Genomic DNA, 16,348 nt, shown 5'->3' with positions numbered 1-16,348 from the left:
TGGATTGATCCCACCTAGTCTGGAGAGGGGTGTCCAGGTGCAGTGATTTGTCATCTGCCAGGATGAAGGCCTCATCTTCGGCGGTTTCCATGGCTGTCTCCGTACCAGTGTCCGTGTGTGTATCCGGGTACACTGGTGGAGTTGGGTCCTGATGTGGTGGAAGAGGCTGACGCCATGGCGTCGGATGACCCTTCCTCTTCTTACTTGGAGGCTGGTCAGGGTCCTGTGGTACAACAGGTGCCGGTGCTGGAGGCAACCTTTGCTGCATCTCTGTCAGAGAGTTGACAGGATGTCCATGGATATGTCCTTCGACTGTGAAGGATATGATGGAGTGCTAGGCCCTGTGACACCATCCTCCTCATGGACTATATGGATGAATGCTTGGTCGTCATCGTCCGTGGATGAGATGTCCATTGGCTGAACATGAGCCTTGGAGGGCTGCTTTGGGCCCTCTCGACCCGCTTTTTCCCTCTTGAGGGCCGTGTACAGGGACCTGAACCGGCGCCTTTCCCCCCGGGATGCCCACGTCCTTCGCCGCTGCCTCAGTGGCCGTGTCACACCTGGGAGGCAGGGATACTCTCTGTGCTGTAAGGAGAACCCTGGTAGTGTTGGTACCACCCGCCGTAGTGGTCGCCCCAGACAATGTCGACATAGTGGTCGACAGATTCTTTGGCTGCGCCTGATGAGCCTCCTGTGAGGCCTTCTTCTCTTCCTCAGGCCTTTGTTTCTCTGATGTGTCCCGTAACTTGGCCGGGGTGGAGGACTTCCTCTTTGAGTAGGAACCAGATGGCAGACTGGCTGATGATGTGGACAACGATGGCGATCATGGTCTATCCAACCTGGGACCCGCATCAGCGGTGAACTCGGCAGAATTGGTTTTGTGGCTCTTGGTCTTCTCCTGGAACCCCACAGATGGGGAATCCTCAAAGGACTTCAACCTCCTTCAAGAGGGAGACCGCTCCTCAGACTGAACGGTCCTGGGTGAGGCATGAACCTGCTCTGGGCATGGGTCAGGGGCCTTGCTCAACTTGAGTCATGCCGCCAGTCTGCTATACCTCTCTTCATTTGTTTTCTTTGAGAAGTGCAGTCATATCTCACAACAATCCTCGTTGTGGTCTGGGTGCAAGCACTCACTTCCAATGTTTGTCTTCCACGAAGACGTTCCTTAGCCCGCATTGGGTTCAGGGCCGGAAAAGTGTCCTTCTCTCCTTTTTCTCCTACGTAATGGTCGGAGGGCACGAAGTAGGCCCAAGACGGCCTTCCAGAAACTTTGATGAACAACCACCCTTGAGGGGCGTGCAACTTCACTGATAACGGATCCCCGTTGCCGGCCGATGAAGATAGGAGCACACAGGCTCCGATGAAACAAAAATAGAACTTTTCAGTGAAAAACTCCCAACACTGAGGTGTGCAGTAAAAATCTGAAGATGGGTGCCAGAGGTGGGGCTTAGGGAGAGGAATGTCATTGGATGGGGGCAGTAGGGCACAGAGGACAGTTGTTGGTTTAGAGGAGAAATACAGTTTTAAAGTGAAAGTGAAACTGTTTTTTCGTTTACCGAGTAATACCAGCTTGACGACAAGGAATATTAATGAGCATGTCAATCCATGCCAGACCCCATGCTGTAGAATAATACTCACCCTGCGAAATTCCTGTTAGCTGCTGGCTGTTTCTGTTGTGCCCTTTGTATGTTAAAAACGCCCCCTCCGCTGATCAATATTGCCCCTTCCACTGAGAATTTCAACAATTTCTTCTGCTCTAGCTTTGCTTCCTCCATCTTCTGTCTTCTCCTTTCTTTCTGTCCTGTTCTTGTTTTAATCAACAATGGTGAACAATAGTCAACTGAATCTCTGCCCGTGGCTTTGCTTCCATTCCCACAATCTTTTTCAATTACCTTTGCACTGCCTCAGGAAGCCCTTGGCATGGAATATGATAAAAGATTTTTATATTATTGTCCCATAGTTCTGTCATTTCTAGCCTCCATTTTTCCTAAATTTCTGGTATATACATCGTCAGATTTCTGTGTCCGGTCTCATTTTGCGCATCATAATATTGCTCATCTCTGGTAAGTCTGGGTATTGAACCCTAAGCGCCCTCCACACTTTAGCTCGACAATTATCCGTCATGGTCTGTGTTTTGTGCAGTTACTCCAGGATAGCCCACCAGTGTCCAAATGTCATCTGACCTCTCCCCCAATATGACAGCAAGCAACCTTTTTAGGTCACCTACTGCTATGATCATCCCAGCTGTTATTATTTCTAATTCATAAATCCATTTACCTGCCCGTGAGGTCAGGATTAGAAGTTTGCAAATCAAATTATTCTTGTCCATTTGTGCCATGCTATAAATTGCAGCAGCCCCCCTTTCTCTAATAGAGGGAACTGTGTAATCCCAGGGCTCTGTCCGAGCGCAGCCACGCCCTTCGTCTTTGTCACAGTGTCTGTCATACTAATTGTCTTCCATCCGGGTAAACGTCTAAACCTATTTACATATGGTGTTTTATCCTCCAAACTGCTTCATCCCTTCTTCGGTTGTTTAGGATAGTGGCAGTGCTCTGGTCTCCTTACTGTTTCTTCCAGATTTAACCTTTCTATCTCTTTCTCTAGCCCCATGCTTGTAGAAGGGGCTCATGCGGCTTCCCCCTCTCCACTTTCTTCTCTCTATTTATCTTCAAACAAAGTATCATTACTTTCATCCTCTCATCATCTTGCCTGAACTCAAAGTCTAGTCTCCCAATGGGACTCGATCTCTATGTTCCACTCATCACTTCCTCTGCTATGTTCATATCTCCACTTTGCAAAGACCCTTTTCTACTCCCCATCATGCTGTTAGTATCATCCCTTCTGCTCCTGTACAAGTCACTAACTCTCTTTCGTATGGCCCCTTCTCTATCTCTTATTCTCCGGATCGTCTCCTCAGCTTCTGTCAATTTTGTCTGAAATTTGCAGCTCTCGTCATATTCCACGCATGTGGACACTGGTCTTTGTTTGTTTTCTCTTTATTCATAATATCTTGACTGCTATACGCGGGGGTGCATATGTGGGGTTAGTGTGTCCTGCTGCTTTTAATTCTCGTAATGAGTATAATCCCTATGTTTCAGGGGATGGATCGCTACTAGGAAGAGGAGCCAGGAGGGCGTTGCGTCCCCCTGTCATGATGTTTAAGCAACCATCCTTTCTAGGGTGGTTCCTCCACAGGGTCGGACTGGGGCAAGAAATAGGCCCGGACACCAAAAATAAAGTGGCCCACCCCTCACCTCAAAAAAGTGGCCCACCCCTCGCCTCAAAAAAGTGGCCCTCAAACTTCATCCGTAAATCAGGTCAATTCACGACTTTACAGAAAATGCTACGTATGGAGGGTTCATGTGTCTGTTACATTACAACACAACTCATAAAATAACATTACTTTGCATATAGTTCTGTGACAGGGTCCGTCCATAGCTCCGAGGCGCAGGAGTGGCCTGAACCAACCACCCCCACTGCGGTTTTGGGACCTGCTGCAAGTCAATGCTTATACAGAGCTACGCAATCCCAGCAGGGAAGGAGGGTTAGGGTAGGGTGACAATGATTGGATAGGAGAGGGGAGTAGGGAAACCGGAATGAAGTCCAGTTAAAAACAAACATTGGCAAAGCAACAGTTTTGATTTGTGCACAAGTGGGATTTCTCAGGCATTGCTATGATATGCGCAGGTACTCGCTCACACCATTTTGCACCTGCTACCATCAATGGGCAGTTAATACCACTACGTCGACTGTGACTGGCAAGTGCCTTGGGCATGCCTACACAAAAGCCCAAAGGGTGCATCAACAATTCATAAATCAATACAACACTTTTGTTTCATAAGTGAACAGATAAAACAGAGTATGTCATGATAAATGCTTTGAAATGAGCCACAAGTAATGTATTTGCCCGCTGGGTTTCAATATAAATGCTCTGCTTGACTGCTCCACTTAGTAGTGTGTGCTACTTCAAGAATGCATAATTTATAATGCAAAATTGTGTACCAGTCTGAACTGTTAAAATATCTGGTGTACACTTCTGCTTGCCAATGCGATTGTGTGTCACAAATATGCAAACCCGCAGACTGAATTTGCTATGAGTCGTGTAATGCATAATGCTGGCAAGTCTGCAAGTGGGCCAAGGGGAAGTGAATACTGTCCCGTCATTTCGGAAGTGTTACTGGGGTTGTGATGCAAGAAATGATGAAACCCGTTGGAAGAGAATAAAGAAGCGAAGAGCCACATGGCAGAGAATGCATTGTAGATGTGCCTAGTCACGGGAAATGAACGTATAAATGTACAGATATGTTTTCCTCATAGAAGGGAAAGCATTATTGATAATAATGTAAGACAATGTAGATGTACTAAGAAGAATGCAATGTACGGTTATACCTGACTCCTGGAATGGTTGGGTGGGGGCTCAAACTCGGGCTCCCATCACCCTCAGGTCCGAAGGGAGCACAACAACACTAAACTCACAAGCAAGCCATTCCCTTGGGGCCAGAGATACTCACACCACACACACAGTCCAGTCCCGCCTCAGCCCAGAGTCCAGCACACTCACTGCTGCACCCACGTGCTCACTTTGGCTTGTACCATAGAACAAACTTTTCAGACATGTCACCATACTGGGGTCATATATCTATTTGGCCTGGAGCGACTGACCACCTCCCACGTGTCGCCTTTACTCATTTACGTACTCACCCACTAAATTACACCCCAGCCCTCCTCCTTCCTCCTAATTAAGAGGCTAACTGGGAGACCCAGACAATCTCAGTGACTGCCTACTTCTATAATTAACTCTCCTAACTTTCTATTCTTGGGCAATTTGTTGGAAGACAGGTGCATACACTACACAGCTTGTTTGTTTACCAGACATCCGAGGATCACTGCTTGCATTCATTCCTTTGCTTCATCTACCTCCCCAATCTGAGCCACTTCCTTTCATCCTGACATACCATGGCATCTGCCCTAACACCTTCAGGCCTTTCTCGATTTGCTACAACCCCCACCGCTGACCCCCACCCTCCCTTTAAATCGACTTCAAACCTCTCCTTTGGTCCCTAGTTTGCAGGGCCCTTTAGGCTTGCCAGCAATGACATCACCCTACACCCCTTTTAGGCTCATAAAAAATAGTCGACCCTGTGTCTTCCCATTGCACACTAACTTATCAATACTGGACCAGTTTGAGAACTGTCTGTTGTATAGGTCTAGGGAAAAGGAACTTTGCATTACTCCTGTTTGCGCTGGACCCATGCGGTTTGTGAAGTAAGCCTATGCTGCTGCTGTGTATTCTATAACAATGTATAGCAAATAGCAGGTGCTACTGCTGACGTCTCTCATGCCAATTTTCCACATTAAAATGCCCAAAACAATGTTATCGCACTAATCGCAGCATGGAAGAAACTCATTTGAAGAAATGCTGGCGTATAAATACACTGTAGAATTCAGCAAAGACGAACCTAGGCATGTGGCGCCATATCCTGTAAGAGTATGTACATTGGCACAAAAGCCTGTACATATTGACAACAGGTTATAGCCATGTCTCTGAATCATACATGCATGCGTGACCACACCTGTGAAGTTGACCATTAACATTTGAAGCTGTTCGATCATCCAAAGGTGGTTTATAGCATATGTGGAAAGATCAGCATATTATCTATCCATTGGTACACATAAGTCTCGACCTATGATGGCGCTGCTTGCATACGTTAGCAGCAGCATGCTGGCGCAAGCAAAGCTAGACGTAGTAACTAACATTTCTTCTTACTGGAATGCAGCAATGCACAGAGGAATGTGAAGATCATCCTAGCATAGGTTGGCATGACATCAAAGACTGAAATCACGGAATAGGACCGGGTCCCTGGCATTTATTGTCACATGGGAACGTGAAGACGTATTACAGGATAAAACAGAGGTTTGTGGCACTAAGAGGGCCCCTTGGGTTAGTCAGAGAGGATATGCCAAATAAATGATTAAAACAAAAGCTACACTATCAAGAAATGCACCTGCAGCCACAGCTGCTGCCATCACGACAAGTGGATTTCACTTTCAGTAATGCATTTTAAAGTGACGTTTCCTCCAGCTTATGATGATTAGTTCATGCATCTTCACACATTAATACAATAGACCTCCAGCCGAAGATCCATGCACTGTTCAGGCAATATATTTCTGTCCGGTCTCATTTTGCGCATCATAATAGTGCTCATCTCTGGTGAGTCTGGGTATTGAACCCTAAGTGCCCTCCACACGTTAGCTCGACAATTATCCGTCATGGTCTGTGTTTTGTGCAGTTACTCCAGGATAGCCCACCAGTGTCCAAATGTCATCTGAGCTCTCCCCCAATAATTGAGTCACGTGGTGTGACCGACGGTGACGCACGTGCACATCAGCATCTGGCGGCATATAGTCTATCGGGGCGGGCTGCAGCCGAATTTTCGGCCCCCGCCTTGTTGTTCCATGGATTGGCGGGCCCCCAACCCCAGGCACAAGTTGCGTTTCAACTTTGCAGGAAGTAACAACTTGTTACTTCCTGCAAAGTTGAAAGCAACTATAGTGTGAAATGCCAAGTGGTGGGGTTGGGGCCCCAGGCCCAGCCAGCTCACCTCTCAGCCAAGCCCTGCAGGCAGGCAGTCTCTGCCCCGCCACAGCCCCCCAGGGTCAGACTCCCTCGGTCGGTGTTATTTGCTGCTTTGCATTGCTTAATTGCACAATGCGCAATCAGCACCAGCTGGCCCGCCCTGCAGTGGCGCGATATGTGCATCTGCTGATCTGCAGACTATCTGCATTGCAACATGTATGCACTATAAATTATGGTGCAAGCATGATGCAATCATCAAAGCAAGGTAAGACCATTTCTATTACCTTGCTTTGATGAATTATTATTCTGCAGTGACTCTGCACTCTGCAGACAGTGTCAGTGCCTGCCTGCCGGCTGCTGCCCAGTGTGCCCAGCCCAGACCCTCCTCCGCCGAGGTGAGCCGAGCGCAAACAAAGAAGTCAACAAAAAAAAATAATGACCAAAAAAATAACGGCCCAGGGTCATGACTCGCGGTGGCATGCACACCGCACACAAAGAAGTAAATTAAAAAAAAATTCTTTTAAAAAAACCGGCCCAGGGTAACTGTCTGAAAAACCGGCCCCCAGGCTCCCCAACTGAAAGGGCCAGTCCAACTCTGTTCCTCCATTTCCCCTCCATACACTTTTGCAACTTTTTCCCCTTGCAGCATGTAAATATGTTGCCAGTTTGTGCAGCACTGATTTCGAATGCGTGCCTTTCTGCGGCCAACGATTTTGAATGCAGTGTCTTTCACCCATTGGGTGTGATATTTCATAATGTTGTCCTTACAACGAGGCAATGCTTTGCACAGGTGAAGAACAGGAGTGTCGCTCATGATCATACGTCACAGTTTACCTTACCAACATACTTTCCCAATGTTAATTTCAATTACATCTTCCCCTCTCTTTACCTCCCTTCTCACTTCCTTCCCCAACAATATTTCTTCCTATGCATCTCTCAATGGAACCACGCCTCCCGCGTCACCCAATACTCCCGAGTGACACCACATACGATGTTCACACCCTGAGCAGAACCACTTCATCTGCAGTGGACCACACCCTTTGGGTCCACACCACAACTTCTTGTCCTCCACAATATACGCTAATATACACAGAAAATCCACCCTTTACACAACCTTTTACAAAACCTAAACTTCCCTGCAATCACTACACAAATAAATACACTATGGACATCTTCCAAACTCATGTTGAGGTAATCTTCTCTTATTATTACACCCCAGAAGGGGGTTTATTAAGCAGTCTTTTCTGCCCTTGGCAGAAGCTATCTCATCATTTCCTCATAACAAGGTCTACTGCAAAGACTTTCCTAACCTTGTCAGAAGCTATCCCATTTTCATTTCATCACAATTCTGCCAATATATACAACAATTCCCCTGTTTTGCCAGGTTGATGCTATATTTACTTTCCGTGGATTGGCTGAGGGTTTTCAATATTAAGTCTACCCCAATAGCCAGCTGCACTCTGCCTACGCGTGCATCCTGTGGAGATCGAACAAGAATGTTCTCCAAGGAGGCTCCTATCGACCTCTCTCTGTACACACATGATGCTGCTCTTCACAGGTCACCTCGTAGTTCTTCTGACCATGGCGGGGAAGTCTCAACAATCGGACTACGCCTAGCCAACCATCACCTCTGCTACTATCTGTAATGAAAAAGCCCAGATTTATGCAATAGATGTCGAGCCAGGTAAACTCAGACTCAATGACAGAAATAGTCAAAGTGAAAGGCAAAACCCTGCTTTATTAATATCCAAAATAAAGCAGGGACAGCATGCAAGCAAAGGGTTGCAGCTCTCAAAAGCTCTCATACAAAACAACAGATTATAAGGAAGACTTTCATCATCACTAACCTCATACTGCAATCTTAGTTGCAAAAACCTACGGAGTAAGGGGATTGGTTAAGAGAATTGACCATATATACATTATATATGGGTTATTACATATCTGATGGCTCCTCCTGAGACCACCTCTACATTGATAATAGTGAATACATGTAATCTCTAAACTATATAATAATTGGTTGGGCCAACACGTATTAGGAGGCCTAACATTGAGGGTCTTGATTGATTGGCATTCTAATGACCAACCTTGGACAACAGACAGGTCGTCAAGACACGAGCCAGACTGGAGAAGGAGGAAGGAGGTCAGGTAACTGCCTTCCTTTCAATTAAAAAAGATACTATTCCTTATTCCTAAGGCCCGAGTCACAGCAACTTCTTTGTAGTTAACCTTGTATGGTGCTTTGTGTCTGGGAATATGTCTGAGGAGTGAGGCAGGTGTCCTATCTGTGTCTGGGGCTAATGAATACACAGTGTTTTTCAATTATGAGTCACATGTGATGAGACTACATTTGGAATTATAACAACATATATTGTGCTATGTAGCAGCGCAAGAACTCCCAATTAGTATCTGATTCTCTTTCGGAGTTCAAATGGTAATTGCCCAGGCTTATGTTTGTGTCATACACATCCAGTTTATTCTATCAGCCGACACGTGTTTCGACCTATCGGTCCTTTTCAAAGCAAATTATTGGCAGTACTCCCTACACAGTACAATGCATGTTGTACTAGTCAAGGGTTCTTGGACTTTTTTGAGGGGGCCTTGTGTGTTGTGGCTGCGGCACTGGACAAAGACTTTAATGTTGATGGACTAGCGCACGCCTACTGGGTTGCTCCTCATAATCTTTGGTTCACACATTTGGAATTAGTTCACACTGCATTCATTGAGAATTTAGCTAATATAAGTGTAAGTGTTATTGCTTTCTCTACCACTGGGGAATTGCTTGATCCGTTCCCTCTAAAGTCTTGGGCTCATAATTTTCGACCTGGCTTACACAGGCTGGTTATTCTTCTAATTAATCTTGGGAATATATGGCTTTGCTTTGGGAATTATTATCCCGTGTTCTCTCTGAGCCTTCCAGACCCTTCTTAATTTCTCAGTAACCTTGGCTTGGTCTGCATAGCTACTGTCTGAGCCGTGCACAGATCTTTATTTCAGTGAATTCAGCATTTTGAGTTCTCTTGAAGTCTTGAAGCCTTTTGTTTACTTGAAGCACATTGCGGCTTCCATTTTGGAAAAGATGGCTGCCCATTACTGTCATGTTTCTATTTTAGTGAGTTATATACGTGTGTCGTTCATGTTGCATTCAGCGTATACATTGCTTATGCTACTATTCTTCATGTCTAAATGGATGCAGTCCATATTCGTCATGTATAAATGCATATTTGACCCAGTGTTCGTGTTTCTTCATGGTGAATTCATATTTGCTTTTTTTCTATTGCATGCACATGTGTGGTTTCACTATGAGTTTGCTTATTCTCACCATCTTTAGTAAAATCATATTCATATTCTGCTGTACCTGTCTGGGATAGGGGCGATATGGCCATCTTAGTGAGTAACATTTCTCACCTGTGTGATATTGAGGTGGCGGAGGAGCAGTAGCTATGGATGACATATGCATTTGCCTCTCAACAGAACTTTGGATCTGAGACCCATGTAGAAGGTCGGATCTGTTTTGCAGCAACTCAATGGTACCTTATCATCGGCCTGCCAGTGCGGAGCATGGTGTGGAGTGCGGGCAAGTTCAGTCATCTCTAGTGGAACTTTGGAGCTAAGACCCATGTTGAAGGTCGGATCTGTTTTGCAGTGAATCACTGGCACCTTATCAATAGCCCGTCAGCCCTAAGCATGGCATGGAGTGCGGGCGAGTGCAGGCACCTACAGTCGACGCCCTTGAGGTGCAGCCCATTCTATTGGCAAAGTGTTCATCTACGGGATTAAGGGGCAGTCAAGAAGAGTGCAGATCTAGGGTATTAAGAGACCAACAAGAAGAGTGCAGATGTAGGGGACTAAGAGGCCGAAATGAAGAGTGCAGGTAGCAATTATTGTGGCCTCTAAGAACTTGTGTACGGAAGCATTATTCTACCTGATCAGGTAAACACTTACTTTATTTTTGTCACTCTGAGCATGGTATGGTATATAACTCGAGCAGCAAAATGCCAGCTATCTTCCCTTCTTCATGCCTGGGTGCTCCTTCAGCACTGATAATTGTCCATGTGATGCCTACAGAATTCAGTACTCTATGATCCCTGCAACGGGGGTTGCAAGTACACCCTAACTGGCTCCCATTCAGTCCAAACAAGAGGGGGCGGTTTGTCCTGTTGAGCCTGGCCGGCTCGTGAGGAATAACAGTGGACTCGACACCAGTGGAGTAACATGCGTCTTCTTTATTCGCAATTCAAACTGTAACTAACTTGGTTTCACTTTCCAATCCCCCTCCCACTTCCCACGTCACGTATCAGGTAACTACTGCCTCTGTCTTAAAGAGGTATTACCTTGCAACAACACCCCCAGACAAATGTCCCAACGGCCACCTAGCAATTTTCCACCAGGCGGGGTGGTCTTCTGATGTTTCGCTGGGGCCTGCCACTTGTATCCCCAGTCCTGGATCACCCTTCTGTCCCTGGAGGCTCAAACTGGCGACCAGGAGTCCCTCGTGGTGGAGTCCATGGAACGTCTCTGGGTTCATAAGGTACTGGGTCAGGTTCAGGAAGTGGAGGTCCTTCCTCTTCCCTCCTGCTGACATACTTGAAGAGGGAACTGTTCCTGGTTACTTTTCTGCCCTCACTGGCAGCTGTGACCAAGGTTCCTTTCACTGATGTGACCTGCAAGGGCCATGGCGTGAATCGGGCATCAGTCTTTTTCGACATCTCTTTCTGTACCCATACTTCATTGCCTATATTGGAAATCTTTGGGTCTGGCTCCTCTCCTTTCGTCATTGAACAGACGTGCTCTTTCCTTCTGCTCTGTATCTCTTCTTATGACTGTCTAGTCCCCCTCTGGCTGTGATGCGGGGTGTCTCAGAATCCGTGTGCGGACGTCATAGGTCATCATGAGTTCAACCGGGGTCTTGTTGGTCTTCTTGATTGAGGCCATAAAACTCTCAGCCATTCCATTGGCTTGTGGTCAACGGGTGCAATTTTCTGATGTGTGAAACCCATGTGTTTTGCAAATGTCGCATACACGTGTCTGCAGAACGGGGCCTGTTGTCTGACTTCATTATGAGTGGTATTCCCCATTCGCTTATTACTTCATCAAATATTGCTGCTACTTGTGCAAAAGCTGTGGATGGTGTTTTCTTCACTATGGGGAATCTGCAGTGCTCGTCTATGAACAGAAGGAGGTAATCTCCTGACTCAAGGGGACCGTAGAAATCGACGGCAACCCTCTCCAAAAGGTGGTCAGGGATGTGAGTGGGTTGCAGGGGGGCTGGGACTTCTGCCCTGGATGTGCATTGGCACTCTACGCAGGTTTTCACCCACCAGTCGACCATAGAGTCCAGGAAGGGGAACCACACGTGGCATCTGAGTTGTCTCTTAGTGTTATCTGCACCTCTGTGCCCCTCGTGGGCTGTCCTAATGAACTCTGCTCTGAGGGTTGCAGGGATGACCAATCTACACCCCCTCAATAGGATGGCTTTGTCTTTAACAGCCAGCTCTGTGTGGACTTTGGCAAGTCTCTCTAGTTTGTCCCTGCATGCCCCCAGGTGATGTAGCAGGGCCCTACGGTCGTCCTTCCTTCGATTATTCTCCATCAGGCTAATCGCCAGGGCCATTGAGGGATCTGCAGATGCAACCTCTTCCAGTGACACAGCTGGTGGGAGAGTGTTCGAGGCAACACAGTTGATATATTCGGCGTCTCTGGGTCTGGTGGTTGGTTTGCCTGTTGGGTGTCTCAACAGGTAGTCCGCCGGGTTGTTGTCACCCCCAGCCCTATGAATAATCTCAAAGTCATATTCTTGGAGCCTGATGCCCCATCGATCAATCCTAGGAGGCATTTCGGTCCTTGGGTTTCCGAACAATGAGAGCAGGGCTTGGTGATTTGTAATGAGTGTGAACCTTTTGCCGATCACATAGTCGTGTAAGTGTTCACATGCCCAGACGGCAGCTAGGCTCTCGTTCTCTTCTTGCAAGTAGGTGGATTCCGGTGGGGCTAACTCCCTGCTGGCATAGGCAGCTATGTGCCTGGGGTGCGTGTTGGTCCCACTGGTCTGTGCTAGTATGCCCCTTAAACCTACCAGGCTTGCATCCACCAGAATTTTAAAAAAAAAGGCATAGTGGTTCGGTGATGGAGGCATAGTGCAAGATGTACTGGGAACAGTATCCTGCCATCTCTAGAAACAAACGCACATCCGCCGCTTGCGTCGGTTTTTGCAAGTTGAAAATGGTAGAGACTTTGGGGGTCATTACGACCCTGGCGGTAGGGGGGTTAACGGCACCAGTAAGGATGCCGGTGCCGTTAACCCCCTACCGCCCTATTACGAGGTCCCTTAGTGGGTCCCACCAGGACCAGCTGGTTTTACCAGCCTGTCTTAGCGTGACCCATTATGGGACCATGGAGCTAATAGCGGGCCCGCAATTTGCCGGCCTGTTATTAGCTCCTTCCCCATTCCCATTGAGCCCTATGGGGGATGGAATTGGAATGGGGAATGGATTTCTGAATGGGTATTTACCGGGACCTCCAAGGTTGCAATGACCCGGTAAGTCCTCATTCAGCGAACCCAGACCCGGACATGGGTTTGGAGGCAGCCATGGTGCTATTTGCACCATGGCTACCTCCAAACTTGTAATGACCCACTTTGTCAGGATCCGGAGTAATAGCATCCGCCGAGAAGATATGGCAGAAGAATTTCAGTTTGGCTTTACTGAACTGACATTTGTTGATATAGAGGGTCAGGCCTGCGTCTTGGACAGCAGCACAGGTTGCAAGCAGGGCAGCGTCATTGTACTTGCAGGATTTGCCAAAGACAAGGATATCGTCACTGTAATTTAGGGCACCATGTATCGGTCTGCGGATCTGTCTGATGGTCTCCTGAAAGATCTCAGCTGCCGACGAGATTCCGAAGTTGACGCGTTTGTACCTGAAAAGACCATCGTGGGTTGCGAAGGTGGTTATGCCTCGTGATTCAGGATGGAGCACCATCTGGTGGTAGCCCTAGTTGAGGTCTAGCTTGGAGAAGAGAAGCAACTTGTTCAGCTGGACGATCATGTCGTCTATGCGTGGCCCCGGGTGACGTTCTCTCTCGATGGCGGTGTTGGCCATTCTCATGTCCACGCAGAGTCTTAGCCGCCTCCTTCCTTTGGTACCAGCAGTAGCAGAGAGACCCACGGGGTCGGTCCAGTGGCAGGTTCGATGATGTTGTCGTTCAATAGCTGCGTGAGTTTCTGCGAGGCTGCAGTTTGCAGGTGGAAACCTACTTTTCTCAGATGTTGGGGAATTGGTCGGATTGTTGGGTCAATGAGCAGATTAACAGGGGGGCCTTTCATTTTGCTCAGTCGCTTGCAGAGGTGTGGGAACTCCGCCAGCATGGTGTCTTTTGAGAGGGGTTTGTTGGGTGGGTGTTCAGGCCCCACTGTGCAGATGAGTTCCTTCAGCTCACTCAGGGGAGCGGTGGATTGTATTGTGTTGCCCTCATGGACATGTATATCAATAAGTCCTAGGCAAGACACGGTGCGAAAACTTAGGAGGCATCTCCCTTTCGCCGGGCTTCTGATCACATGGATGATTGTGGTAGTGGACAGTCCTTTATGTATGAGTCGACGTCCAAAGTGTCCTATGGACTGGAGAGTGCGGCCTGCTCCCCACTGGAAGATTTTGGACATGGTCCGGGTCAATGTTGGCCGGTCGGGCATCTGGAGAAATGCTTTTCTCACACATTATGTTGACAGTGGCTCCTGAGTCTACAAGGAACCAGAACTGCTTGCCGCAAATGCTGACAGGTATCCTGGGTGCCTCCCCCACTTCTCTATCGTCCTGCATGAGGTTGACGTACTCATCTTGCTCATATTGGTCGTAGAATTCACATTCGTATATATGTTTGTGTGTTGCCGACACATACGGGTGAATTTGAGGTTGAGTTGGTCCATCATACTCGTCTCTGAGGTACACTTTGTGTTCATACATCTCAGGATCTTGGGGGTCTTCTTCTGGATAGTGGTCTTCAACTACTCCCACGTACCGCCTTGGCCCCGGTTGGTAAGGGCGCATCTGGTACATTGGGGTTTGTGGGTTCAGGCTGAATGTCCTGTACTGTGACAGAGGCGGTGGTCGCGGTGTGGGGAATGGCCTGCCTTCCCTGCAGACTGCCTGGAAATGTCCTTCTCTGCCGTAGTTTCTGCATCCTTCAGAGAGAGCGGGGCACGTCCCTGAATGGGGGAACACCATCCCGCATCGATAACACTGTCTCTGCATTCTGGGTGTCAACTGGTACCCTCCTGTGACGCTCCTGTCTCCTGCCCTATTGCTGGTTGACTCGACTGCTGCTATCAGTTTGCCTTTTTCTGGCTTGGTGGTGATGCCTCCTGACATTTTGGTGGCTTGTGCATCCACCCTCTCGAAAATGCAGCTCATTTCACTGACCTCGTCAATGGAGAGTGGCTTCTTTTTTTTTTTTTTCAGTGTCTGGGACAGGCTCCCGTCGATCACTCTGAGTCTGATGGGTTCGTCTAGCGAGAAAGCGTGGAACTGGCAGTGTGCTCCTTTGATCCTTAGGCAGTTGATGAACTTATCCACGGTCTCATCCCCCTTTGGGTGCATTGATTAAACATATACCTTTCGTAGTCACGGTTGGGCTTGATGACTAGTCTTTTATTGAGGGCGATTATGAGTGCATCGAAGTCTGGTTGCTCTTCTTGGGGAATGGTCTTGATAACCGTTTTGATCTCACTGCCGGCGATGTTAAGAAACATGTTGTGTAGGTTAGGTGAGCTTTCTTACCCTGCTGGCTTAATGAAATTGTGGAAGTCCTCTATCCATTCCACCCCCCGCAGGCCTTTGTCCACTTGTGGGACCATGGAGAACGGGGCGGCATGTGCCACATCATGGCGGTGGATCTGCTGGGCTGGACAGGCACGGCAGGTGGTGGGGCTACAGGAGGTGGGAGCACAGGGGCCTCGTTCGCGCTCATGGCTGTGACTGTGCGTTAGGTCTCCACGGGGCGGCGTGTCCTGTGGTCACTGCAGGGTGGTAGTCTTGAGCGGTGCACACAGCGGTGTGCACGTTGGGGTGAGTGTCCTCTTGGTGCAGGCTTGTGGGCTTGCTTATCCAGCAGGCACCTTTTCCCTTGCCCTTTATCCTTTGTATTTTATATATATGTGTATATATATATATATATATATATATATATATATATATATATATATATATATATATATATATATACACATATATATAAAATACAAAGGATAAAGGGCAAGGGAAGAAGTACCTTCAGTGTAGTAGCTGGGGTCGGTGGGGGGGTTGTTCCCTGGTGTAGGGTTCTGTTGCACCCACCTGCTGGTTTGCACATGCAGCTGTGCTCCAGCATGTGGGGATGGAGAGAAGGAGGCAGCCACTGGTGGATTGGCGTGGTGTGGAACTGGAAGTGACCGCTCTACTCGCAGCACGAGGAGCTCCACGATGTGGGCCTGGCATCAGGCGTCTGGAGGTAGGATGATAGAAGTGGGCCTGGGATCAGGCGACTACAGGGCGGCGGGATCGCCATCCGCTCGGAGGACCGCTGAGGAAGAGGGCTGGCACAGGAACACTGCAGTGTATCGTGTCATAGTGGGATCACTGGCACGCGAAAGCAAGGAGGACCTGGTGTGTGAGAGGAAACTTCCTCGTTGCCAGTTGTTGAGCCTGGTCGGCTCGTGGGGAATAACAGTGGACTCGACACCAGTGGAGTAACATGCGTCTTCTATATTCGCAATTCAACCTGTAACTAACTTGATTTCA

Source organism: Ambystoma mexicanum, chromosome 1p (genome assembly GCF_040938575.1).
Source record: "Ambystoma mexicanum isolate Mex_15411 chromosome 1p, UKY_AmexF1_1, whole genome shotgun sequence".
In the NCBI taxonomy this organism is placed as follows: domain Eukaryota; kingdom Metazoa; phylum Chordata; class Amphibia; order Caudata; family Ambystomatidae; genus Ambystoma; species Ambystoma mexicanum.
Note: the sequence above shows the minus strand (reverse complement) of the source record.